The 26,633-nt window shown below is 41.7% G+C and overlaps 1 protein-coding gene, 1 long non-coding RNA gene and 1 other non-coding gene across 3 annotated transcripts in view; 2 read left to right on the top strand and 1 right to left on the bottom strand.

Moving 5' to 3' along the window:
• The window catches only part of LOC149075301 (uncharacterized), a 73,908-nt gene that overhangs the window by 21,497 nt on the left and 25,778 nt on the right, over positions 1 to 26,633 (top strand). The gene's annotated exons all lie outside the window — the stretch shown is intronic.
• Positions 1 to 26,633, bottom strand: part of LOC149075302 (uncharacterized) — a 75,646-nt gene that overhangs the window by 34,327 nt on the left and 14,686 nt on the right. The window lies entirely within an intron of this gene.
• Positions 2,798 to 2,869, top strand: TRNAA-GGC (transfer RNA alanine (anticodon GGC)). Its single transcript has one exon. It is a non-coding gene; the product is annotated as a tRNA-Ala (tRNA).

The raw sequence follows: 26,633 nt of genomic DNA, 5'->3' as shown, positions 1-26,633 counted from the left end.
CCTTTTCAGAAACTTTCCTGACACATGAGTACAAAAGAAACGGTGACGTGACCATAGAAACAGATTGCTAGCGCAGGAAGTCCCACATCGAGGGGTTAGCGCACCAACTTATCGGTGAGCATATAACAAAAAGGCTGCCGTTCGGAATCGCCAATAAATTGTAGGTCCCGGTCTAATTAGCTCTCGTGGGCAAAAAATGACCGTGGTGCGACAAAAATTATCAAATGCCTCGTGGAGATATATAAGCACTGCACCCAGAAGGGTTGAGCCACGGACCTCTGGAACACAGAAGAGATTGACGAAAGACAGTGTTGCCAACTGTAAAAGATTTTTCTCAAGTAGATTATTTATCAAAAACAGCCAGAAACCGGGTTTAAACAACCAGAATTAATTTCGGCCATTATTTGGACGACCATACGTCCCGTATTTCCATTTTTTCTCCATTTAATAATAGATTACTTGTGCACCGGAGAATTATTGAAAAAGACTAAAAAAAACAACTACTAGCAACTAGACGGGTAATTTTCCAGCTAAATTGTCGAAAGAAAAGACGAGATCTAGTTGGAAAAGAACCAAGTTGGCAATTTTGAAGAAAGGTTAAAGTTCCAGAATTCTATGATTTGCAGCACCCTCTATCGACAAAAATTTGAACTAATTTTTTTTAAGTTTAAGGAAAAAAAAAAAAAACCCACCACCACACACCTCCTCATGAGAATAACTTTTTTCCAAGCAGTATCCAAATATACCAATTCCTTCAATTTTTATGAATTTTCAAACTAATTTATATGAATTTATGGGACACCCTGTATGTTTCGTCAAATCTGGAAGATTGATGAGAACTTCCCTTTTGGAGAAAGAAGAACCGACAACAAACAGCCATGTTGTGTCTGACCCGTGTCTGACATTTCAAACTGACCGTGTAATAATGCGCGTGCATGTAATCAATCACCCACCCAAGTAAGCAAGGGGTAGACCATCACTGACTGAAAAAATAAAAACAAACCAAAAATGGCAGGTTGTTTTTCCCCCTTAGAAATTTTTCCATATAAGTCGGGAATGTTTGAAACCCTGCCAAGAACCCAAAACGGTTTTAAATGTTTCGCAACACCAATGGCGCGGAATTTTCTAGAAGTTTCTTTCCCGATTTCGTACCTTATAGTATCATCGCGCACACACACGTGCCGTTTGGCTGACAAAATATTATCGCGTAACGCTAAATGAGACGTGAGGAATAGTGTTTACCCCAGAGATTCGGGTGAGGATCAAATATATTTCTCCCATTTGCAAGAAAGGAAGGAAGGAAGCGAATTCCTGATCGTGCCTTTTGTTATTTCCCAGCTGTTAGATTGATTGGACTGTTGCCAACGAGGATATTGGAAAAAACAACGGAGTTTTCACCGCAAACACATAGCCCTTGCAAGAAAGTCTGTGCTGTTTCATAACCATATTTTTTTTGTTTTGTTTCCGACGAACATTTAAATTGGTTCAACGATCGAGGTCCCGTTTTTTGTAGTAGCTGTTGCTGTTCTCGGAAGAGGATTTCTCCAACACCACCTTCCGGGAGTTAGTTTTATAAGAGCTCTCTCTCTCTCTCGAGATTCTCGAAAGTGTGTGAGAGGATTCGAGATATCGAAGATGGATGGGAACTCCTCGAAGAAGACTTTGTGACACGCAAACCTCTTCTAACAGTGTCTGGCCAACGGGGAAAGATGATTCTGTGTTGCTATGGACGGCCCGCGAGATGCAATCGCATCATTCTCATAATGGTAGTTTTGAGAATCAAAGTGGTCCACAATTCACTGAAGTGAACTAATTTCTGGATATTATACCGAATCGAACTCGAAAGTCATCTCTGGTCTCCGCTAGGACTCGTACCCAGGCCACGTCGACATAATATCCGCAATATGTTTCCTTTGATATCTTGAGACCAGGAAAAAGTCGTCTATTTCTCTCTACCGTCTCACCTGGAGGCCATTTGCTGAAGTTTAGAGAGGCTACTATAGCTTCTAATTGCTACTATTCCCTCACGCCACAGTACGTGAAATAAAAAAGGCAGAATCGGGTCTCCAGTGGTGTAGCTGGTAGCATGCTTGCCCGGTTTGCAAGAGGGTCTGGGTCCGTGTCCCGGTGGAGACAAGATGACATTCCCTTCCGAGTTCACCTCGGCATAGTATCCAGAAAATACCTGTTTAATTGATATCTTGGGCTGAGAAAGAAGCCGTCTAAAAACGATCTTTCCTGAAAGCTCCCAAAAAATCAGTTTTCCCTTGTAATGATTTTTGCTTGTAAGACACTTTAGACTCTGAAGTGTAAAGTATTTCAAACAAAACTGATTTTTTGGGAGCTTTCACAAAAAAGCAGCTTTATTATGGGAAGTTGCACTCCAATGACTTGGAACACTTTGGTTGTCGACTCCTGAGATGGTGCATATAGAAACGTCCTCTCCACTTGCCAATACAAGATTCATTGAGAGACTGATTATTTGTGGAGATGAAGATTGCAAGGAAGAAAATTCATCACTGCCCCCACGGGGACTCGAACCTCGGTCTCTCGCTTGCCGGACGAGTGCTCTACCATCTAAGCTATGGTAGCAGATAGAATATTTCAACCTTGGAGCGTACAAATAACCAGTCTTTCGCTGAATCTTGTATTGACAAGTGGAGAGGACATTTCTATATGCATGTGGCCATCTGGTTGGCCTATGTCATTCACGAGCTATTAGTTGATTGTTGACGCCGTCCATGTACGGTGCCTTTCAACATATATATATACGCTCCAAGGTTGAAATATTCTATCTGCTTCCATAGCTTAGATGGTAGAGCACTCGTCCGGCAAGCGAGAGACCGGGGTTCGAGTCCCCGTGGGGGCAGTGATGATTTTTCTTCCTTGTAATCTTCATCTCCACAAATAACCAGTCTTTCGATGAATCTTGTATTGTCCTGATATGGTGATTTTATTTCTTCTCTGTGTTGTGTTATTTGCATATACCATATTTCCCCGGCAAATCGGAGGATACCAGCTTATTGACTGTTGGAGTATGGTCCATGCCGGGAAAAGCGAAGTGTCGGAAAACCGCTGATGTGCGGCGATCTTTGAAGCGGTTGCACTAATATTTTATCGGTGTTGTACTTATTTCTTCATCACCGAAAGTCTGTGGAATGTGGCAATTTTTTTTGCGTCGCTCGGGAATAACCAGGCTCCACACAAAATGCAAATGCCATAGCGTTGTTCAAGTTTTTCCTCCTGTCTTGTCAAAACCGGCGCTCACTTGACACTTCCTCATTCGTCGGCGACTTCTGCAGGCAGGTGAAAATTCAAGCACGTATGTAGGATCGCCTACATGCGTAACCTCCCTAGCTTCATTGATTCAAGCACGAACGAACAAGTACTTTTGAACAAACCTCGTACATTAAATCGGTAGGCTTTCTGGCTATTATGCCGAGGTGATCTTGGAAAAAATAGCCGTTCTGTTCACCGGGAATTAGATCTCGGAACTCTTGCATACCGGGCAAGCGCACTGACCATTATGTCATAGAGAGACGATCCTTTTTTTTCACTTTAAACACGCACAGTAGCGTGCCTTGCTGAGTAGAGACATTGCAGCCTCTCTTAACTTCAGCTAATGGCCTCCAGGTGGCGGTCGTAGGGATGAATGATGATTTATTTTTTTCTCTGCCAAGGTACTTGAAATCAATAGGCTTTCTTCTGGATATTACGCCGAGGTGAATTTGGAACAAAATATCCGTTCTCTCCACCGGGAATCGAACCCAGGATCTCTTTCATTCCGGGGAAACCTCGCGCACCCAAACAACACATTATTGCTTCAATTAAACGCAACTGATGTTCAAAAATAGGAGGTGGTCACAATAATGTGACTCGACTGTGTCAATAACCACTTATTCCTGAGTAACGGATTATTTTAATTTCCTGATGCAACAAAACAGGGGTTAGAGAGAAAGGGGACTGCAACTTCACATTATACTACGAGCCGCAGGTGCAACTGGTTAGCATTCCCTTGGGAGCCTAGGGTTGAATGATACTGACGAGAGAGAGCACGTTGTTATTGATTTGGCTACGGCTTCCTTCCAGTACGTGGCGAACGCGATGATGACAACAAACGTCAAACGAGGTCACGCGCGTTCGTTTTATTGCACGCAACATGCATTTACGCACATACGCGAAAACTCTTTCACCATCAGCCTTGTTTATATTAACGCCGTACGTGAGCGAGTTTCGTATGCACAGCTTTTCACTGTTTCAACATTACACGTATATTTCGTATCGGGAATAGAATTGCGTACATGTTTTCTTTTATTGCGCACGAGATTTCGACCTCAATCGCTTCGGAAACGATTTTCCATTCATCGATATCCGATCAACAAAAAACACGTGTTTCCTGGGAATTACTACTATTCTATCAGCGAAATCTCCCCACGTGGAAACATCCTAGAGCAGGGGGTACTCAACCTTTTGGAGAGTGCGGGCCACTTCATTGGCTTGAAAGCGTTTCGCGGGCCACTCTTGAGTTATATAGAAATGTTCCGCGAGTCATTCAGGTGAATCTGAAAGTGTGCCGCGGACCGCTTGAGTGATTTGGAAATATGTTAAAAGCCACTTAGATGATTCATTAAAAATGCCGCGGGATACATATGTGAACTGTAAATGTGTCGAGAGCCACAGCGGTCAACTGCAAATGAACCGTGTCACTTAAGTGGACAGAAGGTGTGCCGCGGGTCGCTCAAGTGATTTAGAAATGTGCTTGGGGGTCACTTAAGTGATCTCGATATGCTCCGTTGGTAGCTTAAATGATCCGTAAATGTGGCGTGAGCCACTGTACTCACCTGGATTTGTTCCACGGGCCATTTGAGGAATTTGATAATCTTTCGTCGGCCACTTAAGTGGTTTGGTTATTTGTCTTGGGCCACAGCAGATGATTCCAACGGCAACATTCGGCTCGCGGACTATGGTTTGAGGATATATGTTCTAGAGCTTAGAGCCGAATATAAATATCTCGTAACTGAATACGGATACAGAGGGCCACATAAGCCTAATAATTGAATGGCCCAATGAACAATACATGCAATGAATGGCCCACCATAGCCCAATGAACAATACATGCAATGAATGGCCCACCATAGTCCAATGAACAATACATGCAATGAATGGCCCACCGTAGCCGAATATTTGAATGGCGCAATGAACAATACATGCAATGAATGGCCCACCATAGCCGAATATTTGAATGGCGCAATGAACAGAAATGAAAGTGTATGTGTGGCCCACCAGAGCCTAATTAGTTTCGAGGTTGGAAATTTTTTCATGAAATACGAATGCATTGTTTATTTTTCGCACTTCCTCAAGGAAGCCTCATCTCAGGGCGCGAGTTAAACTTGAAGAAGCACCTTTCCTTTCAAACACCGTACGTGGCCCAGACTCCATTGTCCATTGACAATTTTGGCCCTTGCTCCAAAAATAAAAATTGGGCTTATATGGGGCCTGGACAGAGCCGGCATTATCCGGCCCATCGACAAAGGTTGGTTGGCAAACATATATTGTTTAAACTCGGAGGGGGGGGGGGGCAAAAACTATGGGTGCTCTTGAAAATGCGGAAGTCGGGCCCAGCTCTATAGGTCTGTGCAATCTATAAATCCCATAGGATCTATAAAGTAATTCATGTTGTTTTAATCTTTCCCGTCATATTGAACTCATACCAGACTTGCCACAGACACACACACTTTTCTTCAACGTCAGAAGTTGGCACCAGAATGAATTCCGCGGCACCCGCCCTTCCCCGTCATCAGAATAGAAGGGGGGGGGGCATCCAACCCATCATATCATGCCTCCTCATCCGATATCACGGATCCCGAACGGATGAACGGCAACAGCTGTGTGTTTCAGTTACGAAACATGATGGTGGTGTTACTGCCGATGATGTTTTCTCAGAACACGAACCAACTCGTTCCCTTCCAAGAAAAAAAAATCGGATCTTTTACACACGTGTGTGTGTTATATAATGTCGGCCCTTACCACCAACCACACCCAGATTTGGAAGCAGGCAGCAACAAAAAACTGGTCGGGGATGCTTATGATATGTAAAATATAGGGTGACGTCTCATTAACTCGGTTTGTAGATTGGTCATAATTAGATATTTCACGACACGTTTCGAATCGAGGAAGAAAAACGTCGTCCCTTTTGTATCTGTGGCCACCTAATGATTTCGTGTTCCTTTGGCATCGTTAATGGCGTTTCAAGACACTCATCGGTGTTTCGTAAACACGATGAGGTAAACTTTTGAAACAAAACAAAATAGAATAGAAATTGAAGTGAACGTCATCATCATCAAACTTTTCTTCCAACTCGAAAAAGGACCATTAAAATTAATTATTAGTAATAATCAATGTCGGAAGTGTTTGTGGTCGTCGACGTCGTTTCAGTTGCAACAGCGACTGATTTCTCAGACCTGTCTGTGCATTTCCAAATCAGACATTCGTTTTTTGAAGGTCACGGTAACATCATTCGAACCCGATTTTTCAGAGCAGGCATTCTCATTAAAACAAATCTCCACAGTCAAGCGTATACAGGTCTCCCTCACTTTACGCCATTTCGCTATAACACGATTTTGAAAAGTTGATTTTAGAAATAGCAAAACCTGCGAAATTTGGTCCGGAGTTTGATGTTTATCTTGGAAAATGGGCTTCTAAATCAAAGATGTAGTTGAAATGTTAAAATCCGTTGTATTTTCACGATTTAGATGAGACAAATGTGGGACAAACGCTGAAAACCGATTCCCCGGATGTCACTAATGAACATCTTTTTAATGCCATTGACAAAATTGGTCTGATTTTGCCCAACCCGGAAAAACCCACGAAAAATTACACCTTAAAACTGCACTTACTCGCAAACAGTATGCTTTCTAATGGTGTTGTTGCATTGTCATACTCTATCTAAAGAGAAATACATTAATAAATCTATGTATTTAATGCAATGTATTACATGTATGTATTTAATTTCGATTGTAGGGGTTAGAGGGGAAGAAATCATTTTATGAACCCATTTATAGTAATAAGATGCAAAGCGACTTTACCCCCTCCCCCCGACCCAGAATTTTCTGTAATGAACCACCACTGATATAATAATTACATAAATTATTGCCATATATTACTAGGTCTATTATACAGGGTGTTTCAAAAAGAGAATCATCCAATTAAAAAAAAAATCCTAACTATTCAGCTTTTACTCCGTTTTGATCGAATAATGTATAGGTAGAAAAAGGGAAATCTCGAGTTTCACGCAGTTGCCGACAGGTAGCGCTAACGCTCTACGTTCGGCCGCAACTTCGGTGTTTGTCAAGATGGCGACGGCAGAACAGAAATCGTTTTGTGTTCTAAGCTTCGCGAAGTGCGAGTCCGTAAGTAACTGTTCATCGTATTTTCGTCGACAATACCCTGGGTGTTGAACTTCCTACCGCTCAGAGCATTAGGCGATGGTATAAACAATTCCGAGACACGGGTTGTCTGTGTAAAGGGAAATCCTCTCTGGCCGTCCCCGCATGCCAGACGAAAATGTGGAACGCATCCGAAAGAGTTTAGCACGTATATAGTCCACAGAAATCCACTAGCAGTGTATGCAAACATGATCGCAAAAGTTTGGGACGAATCTGACTACCGTATAGACATATGCCGTGCATCTCAAGGTGGACATATTAGAGTACCTTTAATTTGGTTGTAAAAAAACCTTGATTAGCCATGTCAAATTAATCTTTTGTTCAATATTTTTCGTAATATACGCTTTTCAAATCGGGTGTTTCTTTCTGAAACGCCCTGTATTTATGTTGACTACAGCATATACACCTTGCTTTCCTTATGCTCCAGTATCATAAACCAAAAAAATACCCGAAAAAACACAGTGGGTTGGGTCTTTTCTAACCCTGATTGACAATGCTATCAGAATTTTGACCGATGGAAAAGATCCTAATACAGGGCCGTCATTTCAACTTTTTCCGGGGGGCAAAGAACATGTACTCAATGTATTTATAATTTTATATATGTATATTTGTGTATATATATATATATATATATATACCATTTTTAGTGTATTTTCAAAAGGACCCCCCCCCCAAATGATGGGCCTGGATCCTAATGAAACTAGAATTTTCTTATTCTCGAGGAATATTTAGAATTATCTGGGAATTATTTTGGTACTAAAGTAGTTTCCTCTTGTACTGAAGTTTTCATGAAGAGACGGGGAATGCTGAGATTGCCACCTGAGAATCTTGACTATTTCATTAAAAAGGCAAAATTATAAGCCAAGTTATCAATCATACCTCCAGTGAAGAAAACAACCATCACTCACTAGAATCAATCAGAAATACTGAAGACAGAAGTAAAAAGATATCAATTAAATTCACTCATATTTGCTCGAATTCACGAGATTTCATTTAAAAGTTTAAATAATCAATGCATTTAAAAAAAACCCTATTTTTCTGCTGGAAGTTTGGCTCATTTTTTTACCTTTCCAAAGAAAACTCTTTTGCCCCCTATTCTTATTTTTGTTAAAATCAAGCTTACTTTACGCGATTTCGTCTTACGTGATTATTTTGCGGAACCTTATAATTGCGTAAAGCGAGGGAGGGATGCCTGTACATCGAACATTGAAGGACCAGGCACATCCCGCTTCACAGGTCGGAGAGATATCGAAGCATTCCCGAAGGATCAGTATATCCGGAAATTTTAACAAACGTATACAACATGCGACAAATAAAATGAGTGATTCAATATTACGTAAGATTAACTCAATGACGACAGCATTTATACTAAATATAGTTCTAGGCACCAGCACCCCGATGAAACATTGTGGGGGGCGGGGTGCGATGGCAAAACGGTATAAATTTATAATAGACTGCTCTTTCGAACGGTGTACAAGAAGGCTGCTCGATCTTTATTAGAGTTCGGGCCACTTCATTGGTTTTCAACGTGTCTCGGGCCACTTAAATGACCTGGAACCGTGTCGCGTGTTACTCAAATGATCTGTTAATATGTCACGGATCACTAAAATGATTTGGGAATGTGCTGCGGTCCGCGTAAGTGATCTTGAACTGTGCCGCCCATTACTCAAGTGATCTGTTAACATGCCCGGGTCGCTTTTAAATGATGTGGGAATGCGCCACTGTTAGCGTAAGCTTAAAGCCACTTGAAGTGAACACATGGTGTTCATGTGTCATCGTGACTAAGGCTTTGGGTAAGAGCAAAAATGTCGACGTTGTTTACCTTGATTTCCAGAAGGCATTCGATCGGGTCCAACATGGCAAACTCTTGAAGCGTTTACACGAGATTGGAATAGGGGGCAACTTGCTGAATTGGATAGAATCGTGGTTAAGAGATAGGTCGCAACGAGTTATGGTGAACGGGGAATTCTCTGGTTGGACAGACGTCACAAGTGGAGTTCCTCAGGGAAGTGTCCTTGGCCCCATACTTTTTTCACTTTTTATCGACAAACTCGATCAGGGTATCGATGGAATTACTAGCAAATTCGCAGATGATGTGAAGCTAATGGGGGTAATCGGAAATGAAAGCGATAGGGAGTTGCTCCAGACCAACTTAAACAAGATTGCAGCATGGGCAAATGAATGGAGCATGACGTTTAGCGTAGATAAGTGCATGGTCGCTCATTTTGGTTCGAACAACCCACGGTTCTCTTACGAGTTGAATGGTGTCACTATCCCGGATGCAACTAGAGTCACCGATTTGGGAATTCTCATTGACGAGCGACTTAAGTTTTCTGAACATTGTTCAGCGGTTGTCAAAAAATCGAATAGAATGCTTGGTCTCATTTTCAAAAAGGTCTCTTCGCGTTCTCCTAAAGTCATTCTTCCGCTTTTTCGAGGCTTAGTTCGTCCTGGACTGGAGTATGCTGTAAGGTTTTGGAGACCATACCTACAGAAGGACATAGACTTGGTTGAAGGGGTGCAGAGAAGAGCTACGCGTGTCCTTATTGGCACACAGGGCTTGAGTTATGAAGAAAGACTTCATTTTTTGAATATGTTTACATTGGATGAACGCAGGTGTCGAGGAGATATGATCGAAGTGTTCAAAATTTTCAATGGGATGGATAGGATGGACCATGAACTTTTAGTACACCGCCAATCGACTGCTTTTACAAGGGGACACCAGTATCGATTGGTGAGGGACAATGCAAGGTTATGGTGTCGCAGGGAATTTTTCTCCAATAGGGTTGTTAATGGATGGAATAGCTTGCCCCCGGAGGTAGTAAATTGTAACACAATTGACACGTTTAAGAAGAAATACGATAGACATGTTGGGGTGGATCGAGAAGCTATCCATTCTTAGAATAAGACAACCATAAGTATTCCTTATGGGCATTGTATAATATTTTATCATGTGTATATATTGTTTGTAATTTGTGTTAATTGCATTTTTAATTGGGTTGCTGTATTTTTGAAACATGTGACAACCATATTTTTATGGGCATCTTTTTATCAGCCACCTCGTTGGGCATTTTGCCTGTTGTGGCGTTGTATTTGTATTTGTATTTGTATAAATATAGTTCTAGGCACCAGCACCCCGATGAAACATTGTGGGGGGCGGGGTGCGATGGCAAAACGGTATAAATTTATAATAGACTGCTCTTTCGAACGGTGTACAAGAAGGCTGCTCGATCTTTATTAGAGTTCGGGCCACTTCATTGGTTTTCAACGTGTCTCGGGCCACTTAAATGACCTGGAACCGTGTCGCGTGTTACTCAAATGATCTGTTAATATGTCACGGATCACTAAAATGATTTGGGAATGTGCTGCGGTCCGCGTAAGTGATCTTGAACTGTGCCGCCCATTACTCAAGTGATCTGTTAACATGCCCGGGTCGCTTTTAAATGATGTGGGAATGCGCCACTGTTAGCGTAAGCTTAAAGCCACTTGAAGTGAACACATGGTGTTCATGGTGTTTCGCACACATACACACATTCACCATTAACAGGAAAAGATGACACAACGCATTTGTACAAACAACATTCGTACTTAATTCCGTTATTCTTCCTGACGGAATTCCGCGACGACCGACCGATCGATAGCACTCGAGAAGATCGCGGATAATTTTCAAGGAAGATCGATTTCGAAAGAATCTGTGCCCGTAAATAAAGCCGTTCCTCAGAAAATGTGTATTTCTTCTGGAGAAAAAAAGCGTTCTTGTCAATGTCACGAAACGAAAGGTCAAGTTCTTTCCAGCAGAGAATTTCCCAAGAAGCATATAAAAAGGGATTTATTAAAGAGTAAAATACTCTTTACCCAAGAACTTCATTCTTTTTCTTATAAAAAAAAGACATCAAGGGAGATATTTCTTTCTCGCTGTTCCTATGCGTAATGCAGGTGAAGTCGGTATATAATATGATTGCATTGGAAGTTTGAACTAGTAACCTGGATTCGAGCGTAGAGAGAACAGGCAGCACCATTGTTGTTTTTTTTTTTTGCTGGTATCGTGTCAGTAATGAATTCATCCGCCAGGTGTCGCATTTGAATACGTACGGTTTAAGATATTTCTTGCGAAGTCATCAACTGTTTTAGGTTGCGCCCTAAATACTCTTTTACTCGTTAGAATTTGAAGGAATACGAGAGAGAGACGCGCTTAACATTAAAGGAAATGGTAAAAATGGCTTTTTTTTTTGTCTTAAGTCATTTTTGTTCCGACGACTAATAATGAATGGTAGTCTTTGGAGAAAAAAAAAAATCCCCAAAAAATGACGACTATAACCGTCATCATCATTATTTGGCACAATCACCGCCAAAAAGCAATAGAAGAAGAGGCTACTAGTTAGAATGAGGACTAAAAAAAACGCACTTACAGTGGAACCCCGTTTATGCGTCGCTCAGTTATACGACTTTCACATTTATACGACGTTTAGCTTCGGTCGAAATTTGTTCCTGTACATTTTAATGTTAAAATAATTTCGACGTTTTCACTTCGATTCGAATTCCAAATCTTTTGGGAAAAAACGTCGTTTATGTCCATGAAATGCGCGCAATTTCTGCGGACCAAGGGCGTTCAACCTTCGGGAGAGTGCGTGGGGCACTTCATTGACTTGAAATGTGTCGCGAGCCACTTAATTGAGTGATCTGGGACAGCACCGCGGATCACTCGAGTGATCTGGAAATGCGCTGCTCTTATTTATAAATATGCCGCGTTTCACGTTAGTGCTCTAAAACTGTGCCGCGGGGATGTGTAAATGGGCTACGGGTCACTCGAGTGACCGGCGGCAGTTCCAGATCACTTAAGTGATCTGTAACTTTTATGTTATCCATGATCTCGTCGATCCATCTTGAGTGGAGACGCCTTCTCGGACGTTTAGCAACACGGGGGTATCAACCCAGAATAGGTTTGTCCCTCCCTACTTGTGCTTCATCTGTTGTCCCGTCTTCTTGCAATATGTCTATTTTATGTCTATGTAGCCTATTTTAGACGTTTAATTCTTTCCATGACATATACCTTTGTGTGGTTCCTTACCCAAGTGATTCTTTTTCTGTCTCTCCTTGTGAAGCCTAAAACATCTTTCCATGCTCCTTTGTGTTGTCTATAGCCTTTGTATCGTCTTGTACACTTTTAAGTGTCCATGTTTCACCTCCATAAGTCAGTGCTAGTAGCACACACTGGTTAAACACTTTCCTTTTCAGGCATAATGGCATGTGGCTTTTCAGAATTAGTTTTTGTGCTCCATCCAATCCTGATCCTTCGGTTTATTTCAATAATGATTCCGTTGTCCATAGTAATTTCTTGTCCCAGGTATACATATATTTCTACTTCTTCTATCTCTGTGTTGTTGAGCAAGATTGTCCTCTTCAATGCAAAGGGGGTTGAACATAGCTTTGGTCTTTCGCAGATTCATTTTTCATTTTGTATAATTCCTCCTAGTTCGTCTGGATTACTGCTGATAACAATAATGTCGCCGGCAAAACGCAAATGGTAGAGTCAATCTTATAGGATTCTGAAATAGTGCTATGAAAAAATTAATCAATTTAAACTTAATTTTTTTTTAGTATGCTATGATTATGTTGTCTACGGGGGTACCCACCCCATCCTAATTTTTCCAAGTTTTTTGAGTGGGAACCCTGCGTTTTGACTCGACCTCTTGAAAGTCGTATAAACGAGGTTCCACTTTATAAGTGCGATACGTTTGTATGTGCCTTCCCCCCCCCTCTTCTTTACAAAGACCTATACAGAAGGATATACATAAAAATGTGACGGACACCACGAATTACGTGGTCATTAATATTTCGAACTTTTGATGCCATTATTATTTTATTATTATTATTACAATTAACTGGCAGCGGGACTCGTATTATGGTTTGTTTTTTTACGACCCGCTGAAATGTCTATAAATGAGAGACGTTTTTTCTCCTTGGATCTGAATTTCGATCACGTATTGCGAATGGCGATCGCCTCGTAGCTATTGAATCAGTTAATGGAGAAATGCCCCAAAATGCCCTAAAGGTGATTCTTTTCATCAGCTTGTTGCTAATGTAGCCTATCACATGACTAATGAGGATTCTGCGGTATATACTGTACATTGAGAAGTTGGAATCGATGATAAAGGAGAGAGGGATGATGGGATATGATGAGAGGAGATAGAAACAGCTTCCATGAAATTCTCATTTACGATACTATTTCGTTTGCAGCTCGGGTTCCGTGATTTTGAAAAACGAGTCTTATCTGCAAGACTGTACATGCTAAACCCGCGGCCCGCGACACCGAATATAATTTTCCGAAGATGAAGTAAGCGGTGCATTCTCAGAAAACTTGAGTCACCTGCGACGCAGTTCCAGAACATTTTAGCGTGCTGCGGCATAACTCAAGCGGCCCGTGGCACATTTTTAGATCACTTATGTGACCGACGGTGCAGTCACACATCACTGAAGTGGCTTGCGACACATTCCCAGACCACTTAATTGACCTGTGTCACATTTCCGGATCACTTAAGTGTCCCGCTACTATACCTTCCAAAACCAGTGAAGTAGCCCGCACTCTCCAAAAGGTTGAGCACTTTTGCTCTAATCCTGTCTTTGACCTTATTATTTTTAAAATTGTCATTGGTATTTTTCGGTATAATTAGACTTGCGAGCCGATCTCCCTGTTAAAAAGTCTCGTCACAGACAACAACAGGCCCACAACGATGCGATTATTAAACCATAACACTTCACCTATAGTTAGAAAAATTGATGGCAGATGGCAGCAAACTTTGGCGCACAAAAACACACTTTACGTTAGGTTCACAACACGCACATTCCAACGTGCACCGATTCGTTAGAAGTCCGCAGAGGAATATGGACGAGGTGCATGTGTGGTTTAGTAGTAGTATAACTATAGCGTAAAGAGACCTAGAAGCCGGAAAAACATTCTTAGACTAGAGGCCTTGATGACGACGAAAAAAGAATTTTCTCAAATAGAAAATTTTGCTTATACAAAAGTAAGTCCTATTGTGCGGCGTTTCATCTCATCAACCGTTCGCCGTAAAGGGATCGGTTCCAATTGAAAAAAATTGCTCAAAATGTGTTTGAAAACTGGTATAAGGTGATTTTTTTGAGTGGAAATATGGTCACAAATTTTTGTACTTTCTTGTTTCCCTTGCGATTAGAAAGTTGTTGTTCGGTCTCTTCTGAGCCCAGCAATAAAAATCCTGTTTTCAAATGCAATATTCACCGAGATATTTGAATTCAGAAATCGGAGAAAAGTTGGGAAAGAACAGAAAAAACTAACAGCCAACGCTAACTTCCCCCCTCCCCCCATTCTTTGCCAATTTTTCTCCGTTTTTTTTAATCCAAATATCTCAGTGAATATTCCACTTGGAAACATGGGATTTTTATTATTGACCTCGGGAAACAATGCAACAACTTTCTAACTGGGTGTTAGAGGACAGGGAGGACCTTATAACAATTTAGATCATCCCATTTTGCAACACACCGCATTTCCGCTCTCAAAACTGGTACAGGGTAAGTTTTGAACGCATTTTGGGCATTTTTAAAATGAAAAGCCATTCCTCTCTACGACGAATGGTTGGACGTGACGAAAGCCGCAATAGCGATTATAGGACGCCCCGTATGTTGATATGCAAAATTTAATTTAACCGCAGAGTAATCGACGGTGGATCCATCTATCGGGGTAGACGATTGTTATCTATTATCAAAGGGGGGACTAAATAAACAAACGGCGTAGAAATTGATCGTGTCCTCTGGCAACATTCGTGGAAGAAGATCGAGACAAAGGAGACCTTGGGAGCTGCATTAGATTCGAATTCCGGAAGACATAAACACCACTTCCTCGTTTCCAACCAGATTATTATTACATCAACGTTCGGTCTCGACCCTTTTCCTCTCTTCCGCTTTCTCTCGTAAACAAATCGACGACAACATTTCACGACCGATTCCTCGGCCACTTTCTGCTCCATAGTGTTAATGATGTTTGAAACACTTTCTTTTCTGACTGCACATGCGAATACCATAAAAGATTGTCATCGTTGGGGGTCATTCAAGTATTACGTCAGCATCTATTTAGAGGTGGGGGGGGGGTGAATGATGCTACGTCATAAACCCACACTTTATAAAAATATTAAATATTCGTAAAATGCCATCTTTATATACTGAGTGTGCCAAAAACGTGAAAAAATCTTTCTGTTGTTCGTGGGCACCTGAACTAAGTATTCTCCCTATTGATAAGTCCTCTACAGCAGTGGTTCTCAACCTTTTCAAGCCCGCGGCCCGGTGCCGTTAATTGTTGTGAGTGGAAGGCCCGGTCTCAAACACGACCAACTGAAAATGAACGGGGAGAAATGAAACGGCAAATCACTCAATCGCGGCCCGGTATTAATGATATCAGGGCCCGGCGGTTGAGAGAGACTCCTCTATACAGCCACTTCAGCGATCTTTAAATGTTTCGCGGATCTTTAGAGTGATGGAAATGTGTTCGGGCCGTCAAACCGAAAAGGTACCTGGGCCACATCGTCTCACTGCCCTCACGGACTGGATATATCTCTGGTAATTTATTTATAAAAAGACATGCATTATAAAAAATACATTACAATCATATATGTGAGTATATAAGTATATGCGAGCCGATCTCCCCGTTAAAAAGTCTCGCCACAGAGAGCTACAGGCCTACAAACAGTACAAATATTCAGTCACTACACATCACTCACTTCACGTCTGAGATATAGATGGCAGCACTGAAAAATCATACACAACACTAGATACGCACTCAGACTGTTAGGTACACACACTTACAATTCCGACACAACTCGCTAGGTAGTAAATTGCCTATGGCGATAGACCTGAGTTGTGCTCGGTATGAAAAAAAAAAATCATAAGTATAAAATCAGTTGCAACATACGTGTACAGTCTGAAATCAAACATATAATCCTGTATCGCATATTAAATCTTAATATGCGATACAGGATGTGTCCGGGCCGCTCAAGTGCTCTGGAACTGTGCCGCGCGTCACTCGAGTGACCCGTAATTACTCTGCGGATCACTGAAGCAATCTGGGAATGTGCCGCGATTAACTTGAAAGATATAGAACTGCACTGCGGGCCACTTAAGTACTTCAAAACTGTGCCACATGTCACATAAGCGGTTCGTGGCACATGCTCTGGAAATGTGCCATGGGTCACTTAAGCGATCTTTAATTATGCCGGTTAGTTCATTTTTGCTAAATTAGGTTTGAAGTGGAGGGGCCACATCAGGTAACACTGAAGTCCACATTTGGCCCGCGGGTCATGGGTTTAGCATATATGGCTTAGAAGGTGGGTCGCAATGAATTTCTTAAAAAGAAAATTTTTGATTTCTTAAAGCCTTCAAATAGCATTAAAATTAATAGGAAATTGATCATAATAACGTGTGTAAACGTAGTTTCTTCCGGAATTTCAATTTTTCTTCAGATATTTTTTGCATCAAAAAATAAATTTTTCATCATTGGGGCCTTATACCCCCCCCCTCCCCGCGTACTTCCCTGATCCCGATATGTGTTAGGAGGCGGGGGCAGAGCTGACGAGGGGAGTCAAAAATGGCTAAAAATCTACCGACGTAATACTTGAACGACCCTTTTCACTTACAAAGCCTGGTCTAATTCAGTGCCATTCTTACGTACGTATCGGGGCCCTCAGTCTTACAGGGCGCCCCCAAATTATTTAAATTTTAATTTTCTTCTTGGAATTTTTATTTGGCAATTTCGCGAATTCCAAGTCTAGGCATTCTTGTGTTGACGCGGATTTTCCCTTTTCCCCCAAGACGTGCGAAATTTGGCTGTCTGGAAAATTCACCGACAGCAAAATCACCGCTAGTAAAATTCACCGACAAACAATTCATCGACGACGGTTCGCGGCCTAGCGAGCGAGCGAATGAGTTACCGAAGTGAATTAGTAGCTCTGTTTACGACCACCACCCTGGTTAACAATTCCACTTCAATTTCGCATCTGCCAAGCTGGACTAAATGAAGCAGTCGTTCTTTCGTCTCCCTCACACTAGCGATGATATCACTTGGTTGGTCACTCAGTTGCTGAGTCAGTCACTCACTCGATCACTCTCTCACTTGTGCCGGTGAATTTCCCTCTTTGAGCGATGAGTGGCGGACGGGGGTGTTCTCTCGTGGACTAGGGGAGCCGAGGGCCTCGGAATGTTTTTGCTGGGTCGGAGATCTGGCGGGCGGTCCACCTGTGCTCCTTCTTGACCATCGGAGGTTTCCGGGAGCTTCCCGGAGTGTGGCTGCTTGGGATGGAGTGGGGTCCCGGCGGGACGGACCCGGTGGCTTGCGAGTCGGGGGATGTTCGCCGGGCCCGGATGTCAGGAGAGTTCTTCCAGCATGGCCCAGCCGCAAGGTAATCCGCTTATATCCCGCAAGGGACAGAGCGGGGGCCATGTTTGGTGTTAAGGTGAATTTCCCTAGCGGCAAAATTTCCTTTTCGGCAGATTTCGTGGCGGGGAATTTCCCATGAATCCAAAATTTCTGCTCAAGGGTCCGAGACGGTCCTAATCAAACTGGGCCTCACAGCCAGCCACTATGCAATCATATTGGCATCGCGATGGACTCTCATCGTGAGTACTCGGGTTCGATCCCCACAGTGGTGGTCGGCTGGAGTTGGTTTTCCAATCTTGAGGGGGGTGAATGCGAGCCTGTTTTTCGTCTTGGGGCCAAAAAAATCTCGCCACAACAAGAGTATAGCCGGTCTTACGATATTTAATTTCACTCATTTGAATATTCATTCCTTGCAAATTTCGTCTTTAGAAGTTGGATGGCAGCACTCGAGCAGGAAACTTGCATTCAATGCACTGTTAGGTTCGACAGCAATGAATTCCGACGCAACCACCTCTTCAGAAGTAAAATGATAGTGATTTATCACAAAAAAAAAAAAAAAAAAGAGTAACTTTGCCTGGTTTTAATTTATACAAAAATTGCCACGTTTTTAAGACAAATAAATTACACTGGTCGAATGGTCGACGCGTTTCGGCTCTTCAATGGAGAGCCGTCATCAGGACCTCGTGGTCAGAACTCACACGAATGAAGAGTGATGTTTACGTCTGGTCGTCCGAAGAGTTCGCCTTTGTATTTGCTGCGTCCGAGTGGTCTTTGGAGGCGAATTGGGGAGCCATCTGTTGTAAAGTGTTGAAAGTTTTTTCACGACTGAGGTTAATAGTGATTTGTGTCTTCGTGGCGATAGCCCAGGGTCGTGTTCAGTTTGAAAGAGATTTCACACACACCTCATTTTTATAATTAATGTCCACGGCTGCAAAAATAATTTCGGGGTCCCCTTAGCCCCGATTTTATAAACAGCCGATTCCCGTTTTAACGAATACCGTTATAGCGAAAAAATCTCGTTTTAATGAAAATTTTTTTTAATCTCACAGAGATGAGTTTACATAGTAACAGTGTGAAAATCTGGAATTCCTTTACAACGAAATTTTGTCATTACGAAGTGATTTCTCCAGTCTCTTGGAGTTCGTTATAACGGGATTCGGCCGTGTTTCGAGGCAGAGGCAACGACATGAAAATATTAGGGGGGGACGGACGAAATTCTCCATTTGACCCATATATACGGGACTCAAGCCTGCACTCAAAAGGCGGAAATGTGCGTTGTATTGCATACCCATGAATTATTGGGGGGCCCTCAGTTCTCTCACAAAACATATTGGAGGGGGCTCAAATAGCTCAGCCCCCCAAGTTCCGGCGCTTATGTTTCCAGAGATACGGGAATCAGGCATCCAAGGATTCATGTATTATCACAGAATATACAGAAATACTAAAAAAAATATCGCGCCAATGATAATTTCGAATTAATGAAAGCAAAAAATTCCAGAATTGATGAAAATCCATAATTAGTGAGAAAAAAAAAATCCCGGAATCGACGAAAATTCCGAAGTGGTGGAAACCCTTCTAGAATTGATGACAAAAATAATTCCAGAATTAATGAAAATTTAGAATTAATGAGCGAAACAATTCCAGAATTAGTGAAAATTTCAGAATCAAATCAGTTGAAGCTCAGACACCTTGCTTAGTACGAGAAAAATGACTTTGATATACAAGTGTGTGTATATTTTTTCACTTCTATTATCGTAAATGCGCTCCCCCCCCCCCCGCACAAATCGCGGGGCCCGGTGCGACTTCACCTGCCGCATACCCCCTTCCTTAAGGACTGCTCTCTTAACCCTTTGACGGGCAAGGCCGTATATATCCGATGAAGAAAAACCTGCTGAGAGAGAGATTGAGATTTCGATTATTTTTTTAGATAATATATAAATTGCTTTGTGATTACTGGGAATTGAAACCCCCCCCCCAAAAAAAAAGAAGATAAAAATCGTTTTCTGTGTGATTTCCAGCGAAAATCTCGTCAAGATCGCGATATTTTCCTCGCATTTGGCGTGATTCAGTGGCATTTCCTCCGTCATTCCTTGTAATAATAATGTTGACCGGAGAATCTTTTGCGTTGGTGTCAAGGACACTTTCCCCAGCGAAGATCGATACGATTCGGCGTGTGTGTGTTTGCTGATGCTGCTTCCGACAGCGAATACGAGACAAATTGATCTGATATGCATGGGATCCGGAGATTTCGCCACCGACACGTTTCGTACTCGGTACATTTCGCCCCCGGAAATTTTGCCCCTGACAATTTCGCCTGCCCTGACTGTTTGAGTGGCCAAGTGACTAACTGTGAGCGACCGAGGAAGTGACTGACTGTTTGAGTGACCGAGTGATTGGACAAGTGACCGTAAGTGATTGTATGGTTTAGTGAATGACAAGTGAATATGAATGATCAAGTGGTTGACCGTATGAGTGATAGTATTCGTGATCAAGTTAGTGACACACTGAGTGACCACACTCACTTAAATACAAATACTACAAATATACAATTGTATTTGCATTTAAATGAATATGAGTGACTTGGTCTCTCATGTGGTCCCCTGTTGTCACTCACTCATACGTTCATCCACCCACTCACTTTTTCACTCATACTGCCACTCATCCCTTCAGTTGGTCACTCGCACGGTCACACAGGCATTCAGTTTGTCACTCAAAACTCACCCTCTTACTTGATCACTAATACGGCCACTCAACCAGTCTCTTTGCAACTGATATGGTCAGGGCAGGCGAATGTCGGAGGCGAAATTTCCGTAAACCGATATGCATAGGCAACTGAATCGAAAGGGCTTGGACTGTTTGAGCCCTATTTCATTTTACAATCTTTGTGAAGGGGCCTTGGCCTCACCGTCATTCGCGAATGCATAATTCTCCGCACAATATACTCATGTGAACTATCAGGGTCTATTATATGATATCAATTCTAAATTTAAAATTTGCATGGAGAAATAAACACCTAATGCATTAGCAGGGCCGTCTTAACAGCATCAAAAGCCGCCTTCTCCGTGTACGAGCGGAACCCGCAACTTATGGTAACAAAAATTTCTTTCGTGAATTCTGAATTTCCATCTATTCTGGAATTTCACATTTTCACCTAAAAAGAAAAAAAAAATTGAATTTACACCAATTCTGAAACTGTTTTTGTTTTTTCAATAAATTTTAGAATTTTCCTCTTTTTTTTGGAATTCTGAATTATTTAAATTATTTTTCATTTATTCTGAATTTTCGTGATTTCCCCTTTTTTTGAATTTTCATGATTGATTTTCGTAATTTTTCGTTTCTAAATTTTCATGATTTTCATTTCCTGAATTTTTATGATTTTCCTTTTCTACAATTTTCATTTTCTGTATTTTAATTTTTTTTTTTTTTTTTGGATTTTCGTGGTTTTTTTTTTCTAATTTATTTATTTTTATTTTCTGAATTTTCATGATTTCCATTTTCTAAATTTGCATTTTTTGGATTTTCGTGATTTTCTTTTTCTGAATGACTTCTCTTGCGAGTGAGTGTCTTACTCACTCACTACGTTGTAACTTTATATATGGATAGTCTGTCGGTAATTGTGTGGCGGTGAGTTGTTGTCGGGGAATCTTCCGCTCACGGTTGTCTCCGCATTTTCTATCACGAAGTTAAAAGCAAAGCAACGTTCTCTACACAAATATCGGCCCCGACAGCCAATTTCGACTTTTTTAAATTTCATTAACGATTTATTGACGTAATTGGTTATTGAGATTCTATTATACGTGATCATTACGCATGTAAATTTTATCTTATTTGAATACAAGTTCGACGTGGTTTGATTCCTCTTCGGGGCAATGGCTGGAATTGCCAATCGGCGATAGAGTACGCGCCTTGTTCAGTTCAAATAGAAAAAGGAATTATTGACGTTAAAGCGAAAGTGGAGTTATAACCTGACTGTCTATAAGGTGGATCTTCAAACTGAAGCCCTAGTGGAGGGAAATGTAAGTTAATGATTGGCAGTGGCATTCATAGGAGGGGCGGCAAGTTCAGAGGAACCGCATATGTGAGAAATGAGTGGCCAAGGACATTCGTAGAACGGGAGAAGGGCGACGAAATTTGTGACCCCTCAATAAATCTGTCTCTGCCCAGACAGCCAAGGGACTGACCTAGGGAGTTTGCTAGTACGTGAGTGAGTAAAAGAGCGACGTAGAGCGTGGACAAGCGTGTGAATGATCAAACGAGTGACCTACAGTGTTAGGGACAGGGTCAGTGAGTGACCTTAGAGCGCGCGCAAATATGTGAGTGACAAAAGTTTTCAAGTATGCGAATGACCAAAAGTTACCTACAGATCGTGAGCAAGCATGCGAATGGCTTACAGTGCGTGAGCAGGCATGTGAATGACCTAACGAGCGGCCTACAGTGCGAGGGACCAGGTCAGTGATGACCTTAGAGCGTGTGTATGTATGTGCGTGACAAAAACAGTTTGCAAGCATGTGAATGACTAAAAGAGTGAATTTAGAGACACAGTGTACTTGCAGGAGTGGGGAGACTTGGTGCGTTATTGCACAGGGTGGTGCATTCGAGGAAAGAGTAGTCAAGAAAATTAGACTAGAATGGGATAAGGGCAACCTAATTCGTGTAGCCCCACCGGCGGTAAAACCATAAATTCGCCTCTGATGATAGGGCAATGGTGACTGCCCAGTAACAATCTTGGAATTTGCAAACATCAATTAGTACACAGTAGAAGAAAGAAAGAGGAAAGCCATTATATACGTCTCGAAGAATCGAGGAGACAGAATCGCTTCTGAGGAGGAAGTTTGACTCTTTTGTTTTTTCGTTTCTGAAAGACATCATGATAATAATAAACGACGAAGAATAGGGTTAATTATATATTCCGCTCGTTAGGAAACAAATCGCTTTGGGTTATGAAAAACGAGAACAAAATTACGTTTCGAGCGAATTACGACACAAAACAAGTTTCAAAACTTTTTACTTTTGTCGATTATGAAATGAAATACTTTCGACAATTTTGAGTATTTTGTTTTCTTTCTGTAGCGTGTTAATCAAATTTGTGGAAATAATACTTTTGAGTGGTATTTTTCTACGAATAAACCGCGGATTATACGTTAAAAAACATACGAATTGCTTTTTGTGTATTATACTGGGAGCAAACAGGGAGTACGACATTTTACTGGCTAACTGTTCATCCTAGAGGTATACTTCCAGCTAGAAAAAGTTTCCGAACAACGCGTAGTACTCAGATGTATGCCATTCATGTCTCAAGTGGTGTACAGTGCGAGGGACCAGGTCAGCGAGTGACCTTAGAACGTGTGCAAGTACGTGAGTGACAAAAGTTTGCAAGTATGTGAATGACCAAAAGTTACTTACACATCGTGAGCAAGCATGAGAATGACCTAACCAGCGACCTACGGTGCGAGGGACCAAGTCAGTGAATGACCTTAGAGCGTGTGCATGTATATGAGTGACAAAAACAGTTTGCAAGCATGTGAATGACTAAAAGAGGTACTTTAGAGACACAGTGTACTTGCTGGAGTAGGGAGACGAAGTGCGTTATAACACAGGGTGGTGTATTCGAGGAAGGAGTAGTCAAAAAAATTAGGCTAGAATATGGGATAAGAGGACAACCCAATTCGTTATATAATGCGGATAAGTCGCCATCTGGTGGCAGTGTCAGCAGTTATGAGCTCTGGCCTGAGTTAGGTCTGACCATCCATGAACGGTCCCGTTCAGCGCACACGAGCTGTAAGCCGCAGCTTTTCAATTCTTAGAGGTTGAAATGAATAGATAGATATTTTGTAAATTAATTCTTGTATAAATCTTTTTTCAAATTTTGTGTAGATGGCGTGCAGATGGGAGTGGAAAAAATTCTTTTCTTTCCCACAAAAACGGTACAAACAACCCCTGCCTTTCCTTGTAATTTCATTCTTGATGAATTTTCACATGAGGATTATTCGACGCTGCGGATTGTACGATGATATTTTTTCTCCATAAACGAAATTTGCATCTGCGGATTATACACTAGGAAATACGGCGCATTGCTGGGAAACGCGTTTTGTTTGGGAACCATGCTCACCAAACTAAACACTCCGTAATATCAGTCATTATATTTGAGACTGAAAAAATTTTAGCGCTCGCGGAATTCTCGAGAAAGACGGATTTTGAATAGCAATCTCAGAGCAATACTCGAAAGCAGTGTTTTTCAATCTTTAGAAGCAACTCAATCGGTTGCAAAATTCAACTCAATTGCCCACGACGACGGACCGGAGTTTTACTCGGTAAGAAAGAAAGAAAGAAAACCTTTTTGAATGCCCACGGTCCGATTCAAATACTTGTAAATGGTAAAGTCGGTACATGCGAGTGAATGTAGCCAAATTTTTCTTAAAGTTTTATAAAAGAACTTTTATAGTATAATCCCGGCCCGATTCCCATCAATTTGAATGCCATTCATTTCGTGAAAAACTCTGCATTTTTGACAGTACTTAAATTCTTCTTTTTGATGGCGGTACTTCCATATTGTTCTACTGTTTCTGTTTTCTCCACGTTATTCTCGCTAATACCACAATGGAACGGTTTCTCTCCGTTTCGAAATAACTCGATTCATAAAATAAAAAAATTGAGCGCTCTCTCTTGTATTATTATTATTCAACCCGTCTCTTTTTCCTCAACCTTCAGGTGAAAAAGAACACGGTGTCATATTTGCTGCTGCAATGGACGGCGGATGGAGGGGTTGGTTGGTTGGTTGCTGCATAGAGATTGAGCCGCATTGGGTCGCACACACACACGCGCTCGCTGCTGCTGCTGTTTCCACCTAGTAACAGCCCATCTGCTGCAGCTATTTGCTTTTGAACTCTCGAATATGTGAGAGAGCGAGAGAGAGCAGCGCTCGCTCTCTCTCTCTTTCCTCCCGTCGTTAATATTGAACGATAGCAGGAGTGTGTGTGTGAGAGTGAGAATAATATTCTCGTGGAATGGTGGAACGTCGTCTCTCTCAGCAGATGGCGGTACAACCCAGTCACGAGCAACAAAACATCGCGATGGCTGTTGCTGCCGACATTACGAGGTAGTCGTATGAAATCCAGTGAGATCCTATATATTTTGGAACATTACACCGACCCGTGATTCGATTTGTTTTGTTTTTTTTTGTAACCACCCCCCCCCCTGTTTTTTTCTAACATTTTTTTCATTCTCACGTGACGAGGATACACGAGCCATTAATTTGTCAGGTGAATGGCCATTTTTCGTGGGATGATAGCCAATTTTTGCTGGTTTTTTTTGGGTACTGACTTCTCTCTCTTGATGTGAACTTCATCAAGAATCGGCATATGGAGCTGTTATTTTCTGGAAGGTTGCCGAAATGGTGTCGTGAACTCTCTGTTGGTATTACATTGTCGTCTTTTCTTTTTCCTTGCTGAAGGTGTTGTCGTTGCATAATTTACTAATGTCTGTCGCTACATGGCCAGACTTTGACATGTAGAGGCTCTGGGAGAGGTAGGTGTTAGGGGAGGAACACACCCTCGACCGGAATTCCCTAAAATACGTCATCGACATTTTTTTTTTAATGCGTGGTATATTGACGATACAATTAGGTGCTAATGGTTTACGAGGTGATTCAGTTTTGTGAGTGTTCTATTGGATGGAACATTGCGTACGACTAAGGTCAGGGATTTTTGGACTGGTCACAGTGAATAGATGTGTTGATTTTTCCCTTTACAAAAGGGAAACAAACCCATGACGCCCTCAGAAAACGTCGATGTAGAAATCGGTTTAGTATGAATTAAATCAACACATTACGCTGAACAACAAATTTTGACAAAGTTTATACACCGGAAACAAAAATATTCATTTCTCATGTGCTGAACACGAATTTGACCCCAAAAGGGCAGGATAAGCGAGGGTTTTCTCTGAAATTGCACGCATGTAATCACATAATACATATAAAATATATTGAAACACAACAAAAATATATCGAAAACAAAATGTAAGGAAAAAACAACACAAATATGCATGTATTTCACCAATATACAGGGTGAATCCGACCTATTCTGTCAAGTGAAAGGGGGGGGGGGGATGGACGAGTCCAAGTTGGATCAGGAAACACACCCACCAACCCCGTCCTATCTCAAACCGTTTTCGAGTTACGGTGGATAATTGATTATGGAAAAAAAATGAGTCTAGTCTGAAAAAAACCGGAATTTGTGAAAGGGGGCCATTCAAGTATTACGTAAGCAGATTTTCAGCCAATTTTGACCCCCCTCTCCCCCGTCAGCAAAATTTCGTCAGCAGCTTAGAATATTTCATGTCTTCAAAAAGGGGTGGTTGATGACGTAAGCAACCTTCAAACCCCCCCTCCCCCCCTTGTCATCAAAAGTCAGCAAATCCGAAACATTCCCCCCCCCCTCGATGCTGACGTAATACATGAATGACCCCAAAGTCTCTGAAAGACCTTTTCTTTCAAACCGAACACCATTCAGGTCTATCGCCATGACCAATTTACTACCTAGTGAGTTGTGCCGGAAGTGTAAGTGTCTATACTTGACAGTATGTGTGCGTATCTAGCGTCGTGTCTGATTTTTCAGTGCTGCCATCTATATTTCAGAAGTAGAGTGAGTGAAGTGTAATGATTGAATATTTGTACTGTTGCTCTCTGTGGAGAGACTTTTTAACGAGAAGAGGTCGGCTCGCATTCGCTCATTTGATCATTTTTGTCGCACCACGGTCATTTTTCTGCACACGAGGGCTAATTAGACCGG

This window comes from Pholcus phalangioides, unplaced genomic scaffold (genome assembly GCF_987345545.1).
Source record: "Pholcus phalangioides strain wild (caught in Gottingen) unplaced genomic scaffold, Ppha-v1.0 ptg000015l_1, whole genome shotgun sequence".
NCBI classification, from domain to species: Eukaryota; Metazoa; Arthropoda; class Arachnida; order Araneae; family Pholcidae; genus Pholcus; species Pholcus phalangioides.
This window is presented reverse-complemented; position numbering and strand designations above follow the sequence as displayed.